The 21,433-nt window shown below is 35.0% G+C and overlaps 1 pseudogene; it reads left to right on the top strand.

The window, feature by feature from the left end:
* Positions 1–1,318: 1,318 nt before the first annotated feature.
* The window catches only part of LOC139887827 (CENP-B homolog protein 2-like), a 47,441-nt pseudogene continuing 27,326 nt past the window's right edge, over positions 1,319–21,433 (top strand).

The following is a 21,433-nucleotide window of genomic DNA, read 5'->3' as shown; positions in this document are numbered from 1 at the left end:
TGTTGCAATTTACTGCTATTGTTTACAATCTAAATTGTGACTAACAATTTGATGATCTGCTATCTTTCAGCTGATAATTTGTTGCTACTAAAGTGCTTCCATTCTGCTACTTTTAGTGTTGTTTACAACTTATAATCTTTCTGATGTTGTCTGCTTTTCTAATGTGTTTTTGGTGATCAAATCCATTGTGATCATCCCTACTAGTCACTAATTTATGCTTGTACATGTTACGATCTAGAACGTATTACCTGCTAAGACCAATTGTTGGAACATGCTTATACTCTACTTAATAATTAAATGAGTATGAAGACTAAAAACACATAATGACAACATTTTTACTAGCTTTCTTTTCACCATTTCTATTCATAACAAATATTATAGCTATATATACAACACTAAACCTATAGTAACAAAACTACCCATTACTCCCCATAAAGCATTACACCGATTTATTCCTACATAATAGGCTTGACCACTTATTGCTTTGTGACATTCTTTTGATATGTGAGAATTAAAACTAACACTAATAATTAATTCAAACTAATAAATACTAATTCTATTAAACTTAATAAACCGATGATTCCTAAACAATAGCATGAAGAAATCGATTAAGGCGGTCAATGTTGGGAATAATCGGTTTATTAACTTATATAGAATTAATATTATAAGTTTTATTTAATTGTTAGTGTTTGTTTGTAATTCTCGCATGTCAAAAAATATGTCACAAATCATAAAGTGGTCAAGCCTATTTTGTAAGGGTAATTGTAGGGGTGTGCATGGTACGGGAAAAAACCGAAAAAACTGAGGACCGGACCGAACTGGACAGAAACCGAACCGGACCGATTAGTTTTGATACGGTCCATGGTCCTTAAATTTCATATTTTCGGTCCTTGGTACGGGACGGACCAAACCCGAAAAATCGGGAAATGGACCGGACTGAAATATTTACATTTTATCCATATATAATTTAACAAATACAGTAGAAACTCTATAAAATAATACACTTGAGATCACCAAAATTTATTAATTAAAAGAGTTATTAATTAATCGATAAATTAATAATTAATAATTTATATATTAATTAATATTTTATTAATTTATAGTAGAATACTTAGTTTACAAACACCTTTCAACCTTCCACTTAATTATTGTATACAATGCATGTATATCAAATGAACGGCCTAATTTAAAAGAAACCTTCAATCTCCCACCTTATTATGCTTCTTGTGTTCAATGTATCACTTTATGGACATTAAATATATTTTCTATATAAATACAAGATCAAAATAGGTTAACACAAACAAATCATACACACAACATGGCTTCCCATCTTAAAGGTGTGAAAAAAAAAACAATGACAGACGAGATTCGAAGAGCATTATGCAAGCACAACAAGGATAATCCAAGTCTCACTCAAAAGCAATTGCAAGAATGGGTTCATAGTAACTATGGTTTGCAGGTGAGTCAAGCGACAATAGCGAATACAGTTAAGCGGTCTTTAGAGTATCTCTCACTTGCTCCCGAAAGAGGCGATGTTAAGCGACACAAACCGGCAAAATTCCCGACCTAGAAAAATCTCTATATGAATGGATTCTTCAATATCAAGAACATGTGAATATGACATGTGAACTAATAATCGAGAAGGCGAAAAAGTTCATGAAAGATATGTATCCAGTGGATACTCCAGACTTTACTTTTTCTATTGGTTGGCTTGAAAAGTTCAAAGCAAGATATGGAATTAAAATTTTTTGGCATTTTGGAGAGAGTGGATCTATTGAAATGGAGGGCATGGAGGACAAATTAAAATTCATAAGAGACAAAGTTGATCAGTTTGAAATGAAAGACATCTTTAATATGGATGAAACAGATTTTTTTTATTATTATTTTATTTTATATATTGTACTTTAGTGATGTAATTATTTACATTTTTTGATCTTAAACAGGTTTATTTTTTAGACTTCAACCGGATCATTCCCTTGCAACAATGCAGCTTGAAGGGAAAAAACAAGACAAGGAAAGACTAACTGTTGCTATTTGCTGTAATGAGGACGGTTAAGATTAACTTCCTTTATGGATTATTGGGAAATATACTAAACAAAGGTTGTGACACGACAATTTTTTTTTTTATACATGGCGGAAGCATTTATTTATTAATTACCAAATACACTTTAACAGTGTCACGTGACCACATAACAAAATACATGTTTTAAACGGAAAAGACGTAATTACATTCGGTTTACAAAAGAACACAATTCATATGATAAAAGACTTCATCAGAGTTAAACATTGTCAAACATAACATTGTCATGCCCGTCTTCTCCCAAAAGCAATATCTACAAAGCTACAACCTGCAGGGAGGAGATGTAGGGGAATTAGCACGAAGCTAAGTGAGTACGACTAACTACAGGCAATAGTATACAGGAACCGTCATACTAATCATGTCACAAAATCTAACACACAAACATCACCCAAGTGCTGTCTACAGAGACTCTGGCGGCTCGGCCAAACCATTAACCCCCAGCTGATCGGACTGGGGCTTACCAGAAGTTCCTCCAGCATCGTGTTGTATATATATAATCCACACGCGACGGACGCGTCATTCACACATATATACACCACGATTGTCTAGACTACCACATGAGGAACCCAACCCGCATGTTGATCTCTCCTACCGATGCTACCACACAATAGGGACGCACTGGGCTCCAGCATACAAGCATCAACTAACATGCAGTCATCACAACATACTAACTAACCACAACAGTAAGTATATCTAACAAGCATGGCAATCATAATATAACATGCTACTCTATACTATGTTCTCCAGTTAGTCCCATTCACCGATTACTATCAAATGAGAAGGTGTTCAGCTGTCTAATCACTGAACCTTCTATTTCTCCTTTTCTCCCGAGAAAGACATATATACAAGTTAGTTATAATATCTCGGTAACAACCCGACAACAAAACAATAACACCAAATACCAACACTTAAGCACTTAATGTCTGGTCCACCAATCGTATGAGTAACACTCTCACTCTCACGTTTGAGAATACTCAACCGTGCGGTTGACAATCATACTCGTACGTTTGATCTATGACTGAACACCCATCAAAGAATTAAATGATCCGTACGGTTCACCACACGAGTGACCAGTGACTCGTACGAGTCACATCCCAACCGTATGTATCATCTTACCCAAGACAATAGTTCTCCATAACCACTTACTCGCACGGTTCATAACACGGTTGACCACCCCAACCGTACGAGTGAAAGCTCACTCGTGCGAGTGATGAAGAACAGTAGCAGCAGCTGTTTATACGGGTTTCAATTCAAAATGCACAATATAAAATATAATACATATATTAACTTAACATATACCATCATATATTCACTATATGATAAGCCTACATCAAAAATCCAATCAATATCGACACTCAATGAGTGCACAAAAAGACATACACTTAAAAACCCCTACTTCTGACCAAAATAAACTTTGATATATCTTCTTAAAACCTTATAATTGTAAAGTAAACTTCAAGACGAGTCCAACGATAGTTTATTCATCGAAAATGGATTTACAGTTAGAAAGTTATACCCTTTTCAATTTTACCAAAAGCTGACCAGTGCTCAACCGCGTGGCTGAGACCTCAAACGGGGGTTGAGCCCTCAACTGCGTGGTTGAGCCCTCAAATGTGTACTCAACCGTACGGTTGAGCTGTCAAAAGTGTGGAAGCTGTTAGAACATTCCAGCTCGCTGTTTTCGCGTTTTCTGACCCCAAATCATGATTTTTGCAAGTTCTAACACCAAAACCACTTCAAAAATAACATATAAACTATATATAAGCTATTACTAACATCAATTGAGCATAACAAACACTTAAGATCAAGAATCAAGCATTAAAACCTAACTTTTACTCAAGAACACAAAAACCCAATTTAAGCAAGAATCAAGACATGAATCAAAGAGATGCTTACCTTAAAATGATCACAAAATCACAGAAAACAAGAAGATGTGAATAATTTAAGCTCTAGATCAAAGATTAAATTTTAGGGTTTGATGAGTGGGAAAGTGTAGGTACGGTGTATTTGAGAAGAAAGGTCTAGAAATGGGAAGAAGAACACTGCACTAGTCTTTTAAGTGAGGTTAATTCCCACACTGTGCAACATACAGGTATTTATCAGTTATATGATATCTTTCGTACATTATTTGGCAACCCAAACGAAGTCCAAATTAAATAAACAAACATGTTCTGTGACCCTTGTCACAAACTGGTCCTAACCACATCATCAAATAATAATTAATATTAAAGTAAAATAAAAGCATCTAATAACACAACATAAACTTAAGGGCAAACTAGTAATCTTACAGCTATACCCAGTTAAGGATGTTACAAATCTACCCCCTTAAGAATATTCCGTCATCGGAATCTAGTCAAGGTCAAACAAATGGGGATAGCGCGCCCTCATTAACTCCTCGATTTCCCATGTTAGTTTGGAACCTAAGCTGTGCCGCCACTCCACTAATACCATTGGAATCTACTTCTTCCTTAACTTTGTGACTTTCTTGTCCATTATTCTAATTGGCTATTCGACTAATTTCTTGCTCAAATCCAGTTTCAAGTCCTTCAACGGAAGAATCAAACTTTCATCGTCTACTTTACACTTCCTTAAATAACACACATTGAATGTGTTGTGAATTCCCGCTAATTCTGAGGGAAGATCTAAAACTACCGTTTGATCGTTCAAAATTTCTATGATCGGAAATGGCCCAATAAACCTTGGTGTTAGTTTACCACGTTTACCAAACCTGATCACCCCTTTCCATGGCGAGACTTTCATATATACACGATCACCTACATTAAATATCACCGGACATCTGCGCGGATCAACATACATCTTTTGTCATTTTTGGCTGCTTTTAACTTCTCACGTGCGATTTCGACCTTTTATGAGGTTATCTGAACAATTTCGGGAACTGTAAATTGTTTCTCACCCGCCTCTAACCAACATGTCGGAGTTCTACACTTACGACCATACAACATTTCATATGGCGGCATTCCGATACCCGAATGATACGAATTGTTGTAAGCAAACTCTATCAGTGGAAGATGCGAATCCCAAGAACCACCGTATTCTAAGACACACGCTCTCAACATATCTTCTAGTGTCTGAATTGTACGTTCACTTTCACCGTCTGTCTGTGGGTGATAAGCTGTACTTAGATTCACGCGTGTACCCTGATTCTGCTGCAAACTGTTTCAGAAGTTAGATACAAATCTAATATCCCTGTCGGAAACTATTGACAACGGTACACCATGACGACAAACGATCTCTTTCAAATACAATTATGCCAAATCACTTAACGAAGCGGTTTCACGAGTAGCTAAGAAGTGTGCACTCTTGGTTGGAAAATCCACTATCACCCAGATCATGTCGTGTCCTTTCTGGGTTCGGGGTAACTTGGTTACAAAATCCATCGTTATATGATCCCATTTCCACTGAGGAATTTCTAACTGTCGTAGAGACCCATACGGTTTCTGGTGTTCTGCTTTAACTTGCGCACAAATATGACATTTTTCAACGAAACTTGCAACATCTGTCTTCATTGTCGGCCACCAATACAACGTTTTCAAATCTCTATACATCTTAGTACTACCCGGATGTACTGTCAATCTCGATTTATGCGCTTCAGTAAGGATTAAATCCCTCAAATCTCCAAGCATAGACACCCAAATTCTGTCTTTATAGGTCTTTAATCCTCTTGAATCATTGCATAGGTCAAATTTTCTTTTAGTCGTTTGCTCAGTTTTTAGGTTTTCATCATTTAATGCTGCTAATTAAACTGTTTTCAATCGATCGATCAAGTCTGAAACAATCTTAATTCTCATAAATCTGACATTTTCGACGATTTTCTTTCGACTCAGAGCATCTGCGACCACATTTGCTTTTTCCCGGTGGTATTTAATCTCACAATCATAATCTTTAATCAATTCTTGACATCGAAGTTGACGCATATTTAATTCTTTCTGTGAAAAGATGTACTGAAGACTCTTATGATCTGTATAAATTTCACAATGTGTACCATACAAGTAATGTCTCCAAAGCTTCAAAGCAAACACAACTGTAGTTAACTCTAAATCATGAGTAAGGTAGTTTCGTTCGTGATTTTTCAACTGTCGTGAAGCATATGCTATGACTTTATTTCTTTGCATCAAAACACAACCCAGACCTGCACGTGACGCATTACAGTAAACCACAAAATCTTCTGTTCCCTCTGGTAAAGCTAAAACCGGCACTTGACATAACAGCTGTTTGAGAGTCTGAAAAGCTTTTTCTTGTTCATCCGTCCATCGAAAGGCTACATCTTTTCTGGTTAACTTATTCAACGGACCTGCTATGTTAGAAAAGTTTTTAATAAATCTACGGTAATAACCTGCTAAACCCAGAAAACTCTTAATTTATGTCGGCGTTTTCGGCGAGTTCCAATTCATTACAGCTTCTATTTTAGACTGATCTACTAAGATACCCTGTTCACAAATCACATGACCCAGAAACTGTACTTCCTGTAACCAAAATTCACACTTGGAGAACTTAGCGTACAACTGTTCCTGTTTCAGAAGCTCAAACACCAACCTCAGATGTGTAGCATGATCTTTCTCGGTTTTTGAATATATTAAGATATCATCTATGAAGACAATCACAAACTTGTCAAAATACTGACGACACACCCTGTTCATTAAATACATAAACACTGCTGGTGCGTTGGTTAACCCGAATGGCATAACTAAAAATTTATAATGACCATATCTAGTTCTAAACGCTGTTTTTGGTACGTTCTCTGCAACACGTACCTGATGATACCCTGAACGTAAATCAATATTTTAAAAGTAGGAAGCACCCTGTAACTGATCAAATAAGTCATCTATTCTTGGTAACGGATACTTATTCTTGATTGTTCTCTTATTCAAGTCGCGGTAATCTATACACATTCTAAGTGACCCATCTTTCTTTTTCACAAACAACACAGGAGCACCCCACGGTGAAGAACTTGGTCAGATAAACGCCTTATCTAACAGTTCCTGAATCTGAGACATCATTTCTCGGATTTCTGACGGAGCTAATCTGTAAAGAGCTTTTGCAACTGGCGTAGCACCTGGAACCAAATCAATTTTATACTCTACTTCACATACTGGAGGTAACCCTGGTAGATCATCTGGAAACACTTTGGGAAATTTTGACACAACAGGAATATCTGTCACCTGCTTCTTTTCTTTCTTAACATCGATCACGTAGGCTAAGAATGAGTCACACCCCTTCCATATCGCCTTCTAAGCTTTCATTAGGGAAACCATAGGGAAGTTAAATCCACTGCGCTCTCCCCTAGCTATCACTCGGGATCCATCAGCCAAACGGAAAGAAATCATCTTCTTATCACACTTAATATTAGCCCTATTAGCTCTTAACTAATTCATGCCTATGACTACATCAAAGATAGGTATAGGCATCAACAAACAGGTTAAAGGGAAGGAATGGCCATCGATTTCGATGGTAACTCCAGACACAGATGATGTGCATGGAACCATTTTACCATCAGCTACTTCTATTCTCAAAGGCGCATCTAATATCCTAACAGGAAACTTCAATTTATCACAGAAGCCTAAGGACATAAAAGAACAATTCGCTCCTGAATCAAACAACACACGGGCTGGCAAGGAATTAACCAAGAACATACCGGTAATGATGTCATCGGTAGTGGTTGCAGCGTCTACCGTCATCTGAAATGCCCTTGCCTCTGCTGTTGGAGGATTCTTTCTCTTCGGCCCGGCGGTAGAAGCAGAAGATCCCCCAGAAGTTGCTAACCTCGCCCCTGACCCTGCCCCAGAACCGGCTCTTGATACAGATGGACAATTTGCAGATCTATGCCCCTCTTGATGGCAACTCCAACAAACATTAGACTTAAAAGAACAAGCTGTTGATTCATGACCTAACACTCCACATTTCAAACACCTTCTGGTCATTGAAGAACACGGACCGACATGGGTCGACTTACAAACATTACACCACCCAGATTGACTTGAACCCAATCCACTAATACCAGACTTACTTTTCTGTTTAAACCCGCCTGGCTTTTTACCACGAAAACTGAATTGCTTACCCAACTGCTGAGTCAACTGTCCACCCGATTGACCTTCTGATTTACCCCCACAAGATCCACCTCTCGAACTTTCTCTTTTCGCTACATTGATGTCACCCTCAGTAATCTTAGCCATCTCATGAGCCTGTGACAAAGTCGTTGCAAATCTCACAACCGTTCTAAACTCTGGCTTAATCACCCGCATAAAATGTCGAATCTTATCCTTCTCAGTCGGTACCCATTGTTGGACGAACCTTAGCTTCGATGTAAAATATTCTCAAAACCTCATCAATTGTTATACTTTTTGTCATTCTCATATTTAGAAACTCAGCTTTTAATTTTTCCATCTCATACTCAGAACAATACTTCTCACGCACCTCAGCAGCAAATTGTCCCCAGGTTATTTGACTGATCTGTTCTTTGGGTAAATATGCAGTGATAGAGTCCCACCATTCCATTGCTTCACCTTTTAGAAGCCTACTAGTGAATAGTACCATAGATTCAGGCTCACAGAAACATGCTTCCAATGCTCGCTCCACTTCTCTTAACCAATTGAGTGTTATTGTAGGGTTTGTGTGACCGTTGTACTCAGGGGATTTGCAGTCTAGAAACTGTTTATACGTACACTTCTTTCTTGTCTCAGGGATTTGAAATGGGTAGATCATCTGATTCGAAAGGGCTTAGTTAAACGGGTATGGCATTTGAAGGTTTTGATACGTATTTTGTGGAAACTGTGATTGAGAAATGCCACCGACTTGATTATAAAGGTTTAAAGGAAAAGTTGTGTTCAACGCAGTGGTATTAGGGTGCCATTGCGCCCGTTCTTGTTCTAACTCTTTAATTTTCTCCTGAGCTTCTAGTAATCGACTTTGAAGGTTTATAACTTCTTGTGAGGTTTCCTCTTCTGATGACACATGCTCATCTTCATCGGGAGCTCTAAAAATACCAGTTCCAGGGACAGTGGGGCTAGTAGCGTTTGCTTCATTATCTGCCATTACTGCACTACCACAACACTCACACTAAGGCTTAGTATAAACTCGGTTAGTATTAACAACTAACACATAATCTGTCCTAATACTCACTAAACCCATCCCCAACATGTTATGTTTGACATGACTCGACTAAGTTTGGGAACATGACATTTAAATCACAATGCACATGCTGCCAAACTAAGCTCTGATACCAATTTGTGACACGACAATTTTTTTTTATACATGGCGGAAGTATTTATTTATTAATTACCAAATACACTTTAACAGTGTCACGTGACCACATAACAAAATACATGTTTTAAATGGAAAAGATGTAATTACATTCGGTTTACAAAAGAACAAAATTCATATGATAAAGACTTCATCAGAGTTAAACACTATCAAACATAACATTGTCATGCCCGTCTTCTCCCAAAAGCAATATCTACAAAGCTACAACCTGCAGGGAGGAGATGGAGGGGAATTAGCACGAAGCTAAGTGAGTACGACTAACTACATGCAATAGTATACAGGAACCATCATACTAATCATGTCACAAAATTTAATACACAAACATCACCCAAGTGCTGTCTACAGAGACTCTGGTGGCTCGGCCAAACCATTAACCACCAGCTGATCGGACTGGGGCTTACCAGAAGTTTCTCCACCATCATGTTGTATATATATAATCCACACGTGACGGACGCGTCATTCACACATATATACCCCACGATTGTCTAGGCTACCACATGAGGAACCCAACCTGCAGGTTAATCTCTTCTACCGAGGCTAACACACAATAGGGACGCACTGGTCTCCAGCAGACAAGTATCAACTAACATGCAGTCATCACAACATACTAACTAACCACAACAGTAAGTATATCTAACAAGCATGGCAATCATAATATAACATGCTACTATATATTATGTTCTCCAGTTAGTCCCACTCACCGATTACCAGCAAATGAGAAGGTGTTCAGCTGTCTAATTACTTAACCTTCTCTTTCTCCTTTTCTCCTGAGAAATACATATACACAAGTTAGTTATAATGTCTCGGTAACAACCCGACAACAAAACAATAACACCAAATACCAACACTTAAGCACTTAACGTTTGGTCCACCAACCGTATGATAATGCTAAAAACGAACATATATTTCATAGCATTATCCTTCAAGAAAGACAAGATTTTAGTTGCAATTGTTCTATTTACAAGTGATATTCGTTTAAATAATAAAAGGTGAAGACAAAAGACAGATTCAACGATTTAAAGACGCAAACCACCAAAAAGCTAAAAAGTACAAAGTACAATCCAAGTGGTTCAAATTATTGATGAGAAACGTCTAGAAATTACAAGAGTACAAGCCGCAAAACGCAAAGTACAAGATATTAAATCGTACGAAAGGACTTTCAAAAATCCGGAACTGAGACATGAACCAACTATCAACGTACGACTCAACGGAGCTAAAATTACAAGTCAACTATACACAAGAATATAATATAATATATAATTAATTATATATAATATTATAAAATATAAATAATCAGCAGCCCACGTTTAATTCGTTTGGTGATCTGGAATCCAAAGCTCCGCGACTGCGGAGCTGTGAAGAAGAAATGTACCATACTCGCAGAGCTGTACAGTTCAAAGTGGGCCTATAAAAGGCCGCACATTCTGCTCGATTCATCATCCCTTTTTCTTTCTTTCTATCTACGTAATATATATATATATAAATATATATATATATATATATATATATATATTATAATTATAATTTTAATATTAAGTTAATAATAATAAGGTTATAGTGGCGAATGTTTTAAGTTTGTAAGTCGAAATTTTGTCCGTGTAACGCTACGCGATAAATAATCATTGTAAGTTATGTTCTCCCTTTTTAAATTAATGTCTCGTAACTAAGTTATTGTTATGCTTATTTGAGCTGAAGTAATCGTGATGTTGGACTAAAAATTAAAGACGGAGTTATTGGGGTTTGGACCATAATTGGGGTTTGGACAAAAGACCGACACTTGTGAAAATTGGACTATGGGCTATTAATGGGCTTTATATTTGTTTAACTGAATGATAGTTCATTAATTTAATATAGAGATTTACAATTTGACGTATCTATAAATAACCACATACACTCGATCGGACACGATGAGCGGGATATTTATAAATACTAATAATTGTTCATTTGACCGGACACGGGGATGGATTAATAGTTAATGGACTCATTAAAACATGGGTGGATTACATACAAGGACACTTGGTGTAATTGTTAACAACGTTTTAAAACCTTGGGTTACACGCAGTCGATAACCTGGTGTAATCATTAACAAAGTATTAAGACCTTGTTACAGTTTAAGTCCCCAATTAGTTGGAATATTTGACTTCGGATATAAGGGTAATTTGACGAGGACACTCGCACTTTATATTTATGACCGATGGACTGTTATGGACAAAAACCATATGGATATATCGAATAATCCAGGACAAAGGACAATTAACCCATGGTAATAAATTAAAATCAACACATCAAACATCATAATTATGGAAGTTTAAAAAAGCATAATCCTTTTAATTTATATCTCATCGCAATTTTATTTATCGTTATTTTATTTATCGTACTTTAAATCACTGCAATTTTATTTATCGCACTTTTATTTATCGTCATTAACTTTACGCTTTAAATTAAGTTATATTTATATTTAATATTTTACATTAGGTTTTAACTGTGATTTAAATCTTAAAATCGACAAACCGGTCACTAAACGGTAAAAACCCCCTTTTATAACAATAATAATATTACTTATATATATATATATATATATATATTTTTATACAAATATAGTTTAAAATAAATATAGTGTTAAACTCAGCTAGCTCCCTGCGGAACGAACCAGACTTACTAAAAACTACACTACTCTACGATTAGGTACACTGCCTATAAGTGTTGTAGCAAGGTTTAGGTATATCCATTCAATAAATAAATAAATAACTTGTGTAAAATTGTATCATATTTAATAGTATTTCATAGTAAACTATAATCTATTACGTACTACCCCTCGCACACATCATAGTATTTTTGGCGCCGCTGCCGGGGAACACTCAACGCCGAAGCGAAACGCTATATTTTTTTTTAGTTTTTAAGTTATTTTTGTAAAAATATTTATATAAGTTTTAAATATTAAAAACAAAAATATAAAGACTTAAAACATTCGCCACTATAACCTTATTATTATTAACTTAATATTAAAATTATAATTATATATATATATATATATATATATATATATATATATATATATATATATATATATATATATATATATATATATATATATATATATATATATATATATATATATTACGTAGATAGAAAGAAAGAAAAAGGGATGATGAATCGAGCAGAATGCGCAACCTTTTATAGGCCCACTTTTAACTGTACAGCTCCGCGAGTGCAGTACATTTCTTCTTCACGGCTCTGCAGTCGCGGAGCTTTGGATTCCAGCTCACCAAACGAATTAAACGTGGGCTGCTGATTATTTATATTATATAATATTATATATAATTAATTATATATTATATTATATTCTTGTGCATAGTTGACTTGTAATTTTAGCTCCGTTGAGTCGTACGTTGATAGTTGGTTCATGTCTCGGTTCCGGATTTTTGAACGTCCTTTCGTACGATTTAATATCTTGTACTTTGCGTTTTGCGGCTTGTACTCTTATAATTTCTAAACGTTTCTCATCAATAATTTGAACCACTAGGATTGTACTTTGTACTTTTTAGCTTTTTGGTCGTTTGCGTCTTCAAATCGTCGAATCTGTCTTTTGTCTTCACCTTTTATTATTTAAACGAATATCACTTGTAAATAGAACAATTGCAACTAAAAGCTTGTCTTTCTTGAAGGATAATGCTATGAAATATATGTTCGTTTTTAGCATTATCAAATATTCCCACACTTGAGCGTTGCTTGTCCTCAAGCAATATAGAACTTGAATATAACTTTACTAGAATCACTTCTTTATTCTTCACACTTTGTACATCAGTGATTTTAATACGGCGGTATGAACAATGATAGTAACGTTGTAGTTTACAGTCCCACATGACTATAAAAATTTATATCCTTTAGGAAATTGGATCTTTATGAAAACATTTGATCTTCTGAAAATTCAATTTAGCTTTTACCCTAGATAAGTTTTCCGGAATAACCCTTCACCGGTGTTTGCAAATTGTTTTTGTGGGTTTCAGATTTGAAAATTTTAGCTCAAAACTTATGGTTTTGTGTTACCCACTTGCTAACCTTGTATTAGGAAAGCAACACGTCCAGTATACTTGCTCCGTATATTACCTTTCGGTAAACTACCGTCAGGTTGTAAAGGAAAGCGTTGAACAAGCAACTGTTAAGGCAATGTCTAATGACATGCTTATGTTCATGGTCCACAACGTGTCGGATGCAATTATTATCCTTTGTAGGAGCAATAGTAAAGATCACCCTATCGTTTTTCGGTCTGGCACAAGGTCCTATCTTTGACCATGCTATGCAATCACCGTTCTTACGGTTGACACCCGATTTGGTTCAGGTGACCTAATGAATTCCAGGTGAATTCCTAGGATTTTACGTTCAATGGTAATGAACGCATTGAAAATGGGTTTTCAAAAAACAAATCGGTTTGTAATTTTGATCAAAATATTTTCTCGTTCATGCTTGAGTTTAGATGTCATTGAATTCCATGAGTTTGAATTCTCAATATTTAAGGTCAATCTCAAGGATTGAGTAATATCAGTCTTAAAAGCTGATTTTTGATCTTTAAGGAGATTATCCTTTCTGGGGATCTGATTCATTAGTCTTATAAGCTAATTTGCACGGTGTCCCCCCATTGTACGAGACAGATCCTCTCATGGTTAGGATAAGTCTGACCACTTGGAGACCTTATTTGATGCTGAGGTCCGTGGATTTCCAGCTGATTTTCGAGAAAACTTTTCTAGGTTTTTCGTAGACTCTACAACTGGTCTGGACGACAACTTCCTGACCTAAATCAAGAAGCACGTGTCTTTTTCTCGGAAGACTTTACTTCCTTTTAAATCAAGTGGCACATTTCTTTCAAATATATTATAAGAAATCGGGTAAAACTGATTAAAATCGTCCAGAACAAAAGTACTTTCAATTATTTGTACAAAAATATGTGATATATGATTTAAATAACTTGGTAAATTTTTCCCACACTTGGCTTTTATATTTCTTTCTTTGACTTTTTATTCTCTTTTATTCCATTTTAAATGAATTCAAGCGTTTTGGGTTGTTTCTCAATTTATGTCCTTATCGATGTAACAATAATTTCGGTGTTAACAACTAGTTTTATCGTTCATAAATATGTATAAACGAGATTTTGAATTCATTTATTTGAATTTTTTTTTTAAATTTTTACTAGAAGTGGGTAGTCAGTATATAAGACTAGGGCTGTTCTTTATTATCAGAGAGCACTAGATTCTAATACAACTACTGCGTTACTAGTATTTTAACGGTGGCTATTGTATAAGTAAAACCTTTAAAATCCGAAAGAATTTAATCTCTTCCCACACTTAAGATCTTGCAATGCCCTCATTTGCAAGAAATCAGTAACAATTTAAATTATTGAGGGTGATTAGCGTAGAAAAATGATTTAAATTTTACCAAAGTCTCCAAACATATTGTTGTATGCTTTGAATGATAAATGGTGCACTTCATTTGTTCATTCCGTCTATTGTTACATCACATTTGTTTTTCGTTTTGTCATCAAAATTAGTAGATTTTGCTGAACTTAATGCCAGTCTTTGAAAGTGCGCTGGTTTACCCTGTTTTGTACATGAGATAAACTACAAACATATATATATATATATATACATATTTTTGAAGTTGGGTATATCACCCCACATTAAAAAATTATTAAAATCTAATAATAAAAGTTAGAAAATTATAAAAACTATTACAGTATCAAAAGAAGTATTAAAAGTATAAAATTACAAGTTACAAAATAAATAAAATATCAATAAAAGAAAATTACGGTTGATGAGGATGGTTCCAGTAGGGATTCCATTCATAGCCGTAAGTGCTGTAGAATGCTTGAGCTGGGTTATATGTAGGGAACGGTAGTCGGGTATGTATAGTCCAGGGAGGAAATATGGCCGGTTGAGTAGGAATGTAGTTTGTGTTTATGTAGGCACAATGGCTTATGATTTGGCTTTGATGATATTGCCAATCTGCAAATGCTCGTTGTCTAGCCATTTCATACTCATGTTGGGCCAATAAAATTTTGCATTTCTGTCATCTAATTTCCTCCACCCACATTATCTTGCTCCTGATCTCGTTCTACATGTGGATGCACGCCATCATATGGTGCTGCAGCGTTATGTCGTTTCTTTAAAACCTTTGCACCATGATATACTTGCAAACCAATTCTATCACGGGGTTCTGGTACTGCAATTAATAATCCCCCCTGACTTCTATCCACACCGAGATACTCATCAATTAAAGTAATAAAGATACCACCTCCTATTATACTATTAGGCCGCATACCCCTAACCATTACCGATAAATAATAACCCACACAATAAGGTATACTCACAACGCTCTGTGGGTCTCGAATACACATGAGGTAAAATAAATCATTTTCATTTACCTTCTCTTTGTTCCTACCTCGCTTTGTAATCGAGTTTGCTAAAAACCTATGGATCACTCTTAGCTCAGCTCTATTAATATCAGTATAAGAGTAATATCCCCCACGAAATCGGTTATGGCTAGTCATTCTACTCCATATTCCATTCATATCAAAATTTTCATCAACCCTCCTACCATTAATTATCAACATTTGACAATCAGTAGATGCTAGTTCCTCAGGCGTATATATATATATACACAAAGCCTGAGCCATATCTAGTAGAGATATATGGCGCATCACACCTCCTAACAAAAATCTAATAAAACTCCAATCGGTTAAGGTAGCTACCCGATCATTTATTTCAACACTACATAATAATTCCACACACCATTCTCTATATACAGGCCTACGTATATTGAATAATCGTTTCCAATCATTAAAAGTAGAATTACCATACCTTTGTGTAAGTAATTCTCTGATTGGCTCGGCCAATCCCACTGTTTCTAACGGTTCCTAATCTATTATCCTGGGTACTTCAACATTATTTGACTGAAGGGTGTGTAAGTTCCTCTGATATTTTGGATAATCTATCCAATGTCTGTCAAATCTTAAATTAGGGTGTAAATCTGCCAATTGTATATTTGAATATGAAATGAATTGATGCGGTAGATTTTGTCTGTATTGGTCGTTAATCTCCTGTTTTTCTGCATTCTCAGGAGGAGCATTGTGAGCCTGGGATGCGGATGAGGATTCATCTCTTTCAGTCTACAAAACACATTAAACACAATTTTTGTGCATCCAAATATGCATTAGTGTTAGCAAAATCATAAATCAAAACAATAATGACATGTTTAAACAATATTAAACTTATATACAATTTCATAAAATTAACAATTCTACATTTTTTCAAATAAACATATATCAAAATGTACACAATGTTTCTAAGCATTCATCTTCTAAAACATGTCAAAAATAATCATTAAGCATTTAAACAGGTTTCAAATGGCATTCATGTCAAATTAATCAAGTTCATGTATTTTAGACTTAAAAAGTCCACTTTAATGCTCAAAAATCATGTTTAGGATCAAAGTTTTGATCATTTAGAAACCTAAACATGCTACACTACTTAATTAAGAATGAACTAACAACAAAATTCGGCCATAACCCATTTATATCAAAAAACTCCAATTTTGGTCAAGAACACAAACCCTAGATTACTCAAAATTTGAAGTTTAAGGCTTCTAATCATGTTAAATAGCACCAATCTAGGTTATACAAGCATAATATACAAACAATTTAAGCACAATTAAACTAGAAATCATCAAAATCAAATTTAGGTATAATTTTGCTCAAGAACACTAAAAATCCGGATTAAAGAGTGTTTAGATGTAAAAATTACCGATCTCCTTGAAAAACTTCTTGGTAGGATTCTTCTCAACATGATTTTAGCAAAAAATTTGATGATTAACGGTGAAAAATCGCGAATTTGGGAGTGTTTTGTGGGTATTTTCGCAGAAATATGTGTGTGGTGTGTGAGTAAACTAGTCAGTCAACCAGTTAAGGTGTTCTGGTTTTTTAAAGCTCCGCGAGTGCGGATGTAGGGACCCCAAAAAGCTCAGCGAGTGCGGCTTTTTTTTTATAAATCCTTTAACTATTAAAATAATTAATTAATTAATTTTTAAAATTTTGTTTCCTTAGATTGAGGGCGTTTCGGTACGCTTACCTAGTCCGTACCTCGATAAAAGTTTAAAATTTGTCATTTTAAAGTGATTGTTTTAAAAGCAAAGATTTTTGGGTTTTTTTTAATGTTTTTGGCATACTTTAGATCAATAAAATTAAAAATAATGATAATAAAATTTCTCGTCCCGCCCTCGGGTAAAGCAATTTCGGTTCAATGACATAGTCTTCAACTTACGATGAATTTTAAATATCTAATTTTTAATTTAATGAAATAAAGTACATTTTTGTTTTTAAATTCACACCAAACTTAAATTTACAATGCATAAAATTTTATATAAATATTATTAATTTTTCAAACTTACATTTAAAATAATATAGTTATATATTGGTTTTTAAAAATTTATAGTAATATTAAATTAATATTTATTAATTTTAAAAATAAGGTAAAAATCAAATTAAAATCTTTTTGGTCTTTTATCCCACTTTAATCAATCAAATATTATCAAAAATATACGTCCCTCTTTTGGGTAAAGTAATTTCGGCTAAATTACCTAGTTTTACTCCTGACGAATTTTTGAAATATTTTGGATTGATTGATTAAAGATATTTATACCTTATGAATAAACGGTAAATTTCGCAGTGATGCATTAAATTTTTGTATGATATCAATAATTTCGGTTTCGCATTCCTAATTTTATTGAATATCAATTTAATACTTTATAGCAAATGATTCAGCGTTTATTATTAAAAGGTTAAAAGCAATAAATAAAAATAAATAAAAGCTGTACATACTTACCTGTGAGATAGAATTCTCAGAGACCTGCTTTAGCCGACTCATAGGAGAGTGGTTCGATTTGGTTTTCCATAGCTACATAGGCGTAACCTCGATTTTTCAATAACTTTTCTTTTAAACATATGAACGGTCCTTCTCTGCAAAGAGTAACGAACTCGGTATTGGAATGTGTTTGATTGTTCGAACATTTCCCTTCGTGTGACCATTTTCCGCATTTATGACATCTTTCAAGGTGTCGTGCTCTTCTTTTTGTTGCGAATTTTGATTTTCCTTTACCAAAATGTGTCTTATGATGATCTTTCCCGAGTTCTTTCCTCACTTCGTCCATTTTGCCTCTTATGAATGATACTAGTTCACTCGAGAAGATGTTTTTATTACATTTAGTAATCATAGCGTGTAGTAGCAGACCATGGTTCAAATCAAAGGAATTCTTCATCTTGTAAAACCTAAAAGAAATAAAAATTCAGAATGGAGGGAGAAGACTAGTTCTTTAGGGCCTGCTATGGAAAGACCAATCGGATTCCATTCTCGAGAACTACACGAAAACAGAACATCTAACTCTAACAGAAATTCATATTACCCTTAAAAGATTCAAATCTTCCCACACTTAGTTAGCTGTGGTGTCGAAATTGTGATTAACTTCATCTTCAACTTCCATTGGATTATCTATGTAATGTTTAACTCTATGACCATTAACCTTAAATTCAATCCCATTTGAATTTATTAACTCTGTTGTTCCGTATGGGAAAACTCTTTTGACTATGAATGGTCCAGACCATCTTGATTTTAATTTTCTAGGAAATAGCTTGAATCGTGAATTGAAAAGAAGAACTCTGTCTCCTTCCTTAAATTCTTTTGAACTTCTGATTCTTTTATGATGCCATTTCTTCGTTCTTTCCTTATAGATTAACGAATTTTCATATGCATCATGTCTTAATTCTTCTAATTTGTTTTGTTGACTTAACCGTAGACGTCCAGCTTCATGTAAATCAAGATTACATGTCTTCAAAGCCCAAAATGCTTTGTGCTCAATTTCTACTGGAAGGTGACATGCTTTTCCGTAAATGAGTTTAAAAGGTGTGGTGCCAATTGGAGTTTTGTAGGCTGTTCTAAAAGCCCAGAGTGCATCCTCCAATTTCATAGACCATTCTTTCGGATTTGACCCTACAGTTTTCTCTAGAATACGTTTTAAAGCTCGGTTGGTATTTTCAACTTATCCACTTGTTTGTGGATGATAAGCGGTTGAGATTTTATGCGTTACTCCATATCTTTTGAGAACTTTCTCAAGTTGATTATTACAGAAATGAGTACCCCGATCACTTATTAAAGCTTTCGGTATTCCGAACCTTGTAAAAAGACGTTTTAAGAAGTTGACTACAACTCGTGCATCATTAGTTGGAGGAGCTTGTGCTTCCACCCATTTAGATACACAATCAATGGCAACGAGAATGTAGAGATTATTATGAGATTTTGGAAATGGACCCATAAAGTCAATACCCCAAACGTCAAATACTTCACATACTTGAATGATATTTTGTGGCATTTCATCACGTTCACTTATTTTTCGGCCCTTTGACAAGCATCACAGGATTCACAAAGAAGGTGTGCGTCTTTAAAAATTGTAGGCCAATAAAATCACAGCATCATAGACTTTTCTTGCTGTGGGTTGAAGCCCATAATGCCCTCCTGTTGGTCCTGTGTGACAATGGTTTAAGATTTAACTAGCTTCATCTCCGAATACACATCGGCGTATTATTCCATCGGGACAACTTTTGAATAAATGTGGATCTTCCAAAAAATAGTGTTTTATATCACTAAAGAATTTCTTTCGTTTTTGGTACGACAACCCTTTTTCAAGGAATCCACATACTAAGTAGTTTGCATAGTCTGCAAACCATGGAATTTCACTATAATTGATCTTCAATAGATATTCATCAGGAAAGTTATCTTGTATGCCCGATTCATTTAGAACTTCTAATTCAAGATTTTCAAGGCGAGAAAGATGATCAGCGGCGAGATTTTCTGCTCCCTTTTTGTCTCGGATTTCAATATCGAACTCTTGTAAGTGTAAGATCCAACGGATTAATCGTGGTTTGGCATCTTGTTTTGAAAATAGGTATCTAAGAGCAGAATGGTCAGTATAGACCATCGTTTTAGCTAGAACGAGATATGAACGAAATTTGTCAAAAGCAAAGACAATAGCAAGGAGTTCTTTTTCAGTAGTTGTGTAATTTGTTTATGCTCCTTGTAACGTCTTACTAGCGTAATATATAGGTTGAAATCGTTTTTCAATCCTTTGTCCTAAAACGGCTCCCATTGCAAAATCACTTGCATCGCACATGAGTTCAAATGGTAGATTCTAATTTGGAGTTATCATGATTGGTGCATTAGTGAGTTTTTCTTTAAGAATATTAAAAGATTTGATGCATTCATCCGAAAAGATGAATGGAGCATCCTTTTCTAGGAGTTTATTCATAGGAGTGGCAATTTTAGAAAAGTCTTTTATGAAACGTCGGTAAAAACCGGCATGCCCTAGAAAACTCATAACTCCTCTAACATTGGTGGGATGTGGAAGTTTAGCAATTACATCTACTTTAGCTCTATCCACTTCAATTCCTTCCTTTGAAATTTTATGACCAAGAACAATGCCTTCTTTAACCATGAAATGGCATTTCTCCCAATTAAGTACCAGATTTGATTGTTCACATCTAATAAGCATTCGTTCAAGATTAACTAGACATGTTTCAAAAGTATCACCGAAGACTGAAAAGTCATACATGAAAACTTCCATGCATTCTTCTATCATGTCGTGAAAAATTGCCATCATGCACCTTTGAAAGGTTGCAGGAGCGTTGCATAGTCCAAATGGCATGCGTTTGTAAGCAAAAGTATCATAAGGGCACGTGAACGTAGTTTTCTCTTGCTCCTCGTGCGATTGGAATTTGAAAGTATCCGGAGAAACTGTCAAGAAAATAATAATAACTGTTCCCAGCTAACCTTTCCAACATTTGATCAATGAAAGGTAAGGGAAAGTGATCTTTTCTAGTGGCATCATTTAATTTTCTATAATCGATACAAACACGCCATCCTGTTACAGTCCTAGTAGGAATAAGCTCATTTTTTTCATTTGTGATGACAGTCATGCCACCCTTCTTAGGTACACATTTAACTGGGCTTACCCATAGACTATCAGAGATTGGATAAATTA

This window comes from Rutidosis leptorrhynchoides, chromosome 2, assembly GCF_046630445.1.
Source record: "Rutidosis leptorrhynchoides isolate AG116_Rl617_1_P2 chromosome 2, CSIRO_AGI_Rlap_v1, whole genome shotgun sequence".
Classification (NCBI taxonomy): domain Eukaryota; kingdom Viridiplantae; phylum Streptophyta; class Magnoliopsida; order Asterales; family Asteraceae; genus Rutidosis; species Rutidosis leptorrhynchoides.
This window is presented reverse-complemented; position numbering and strand designations above follow the sequence as displayed.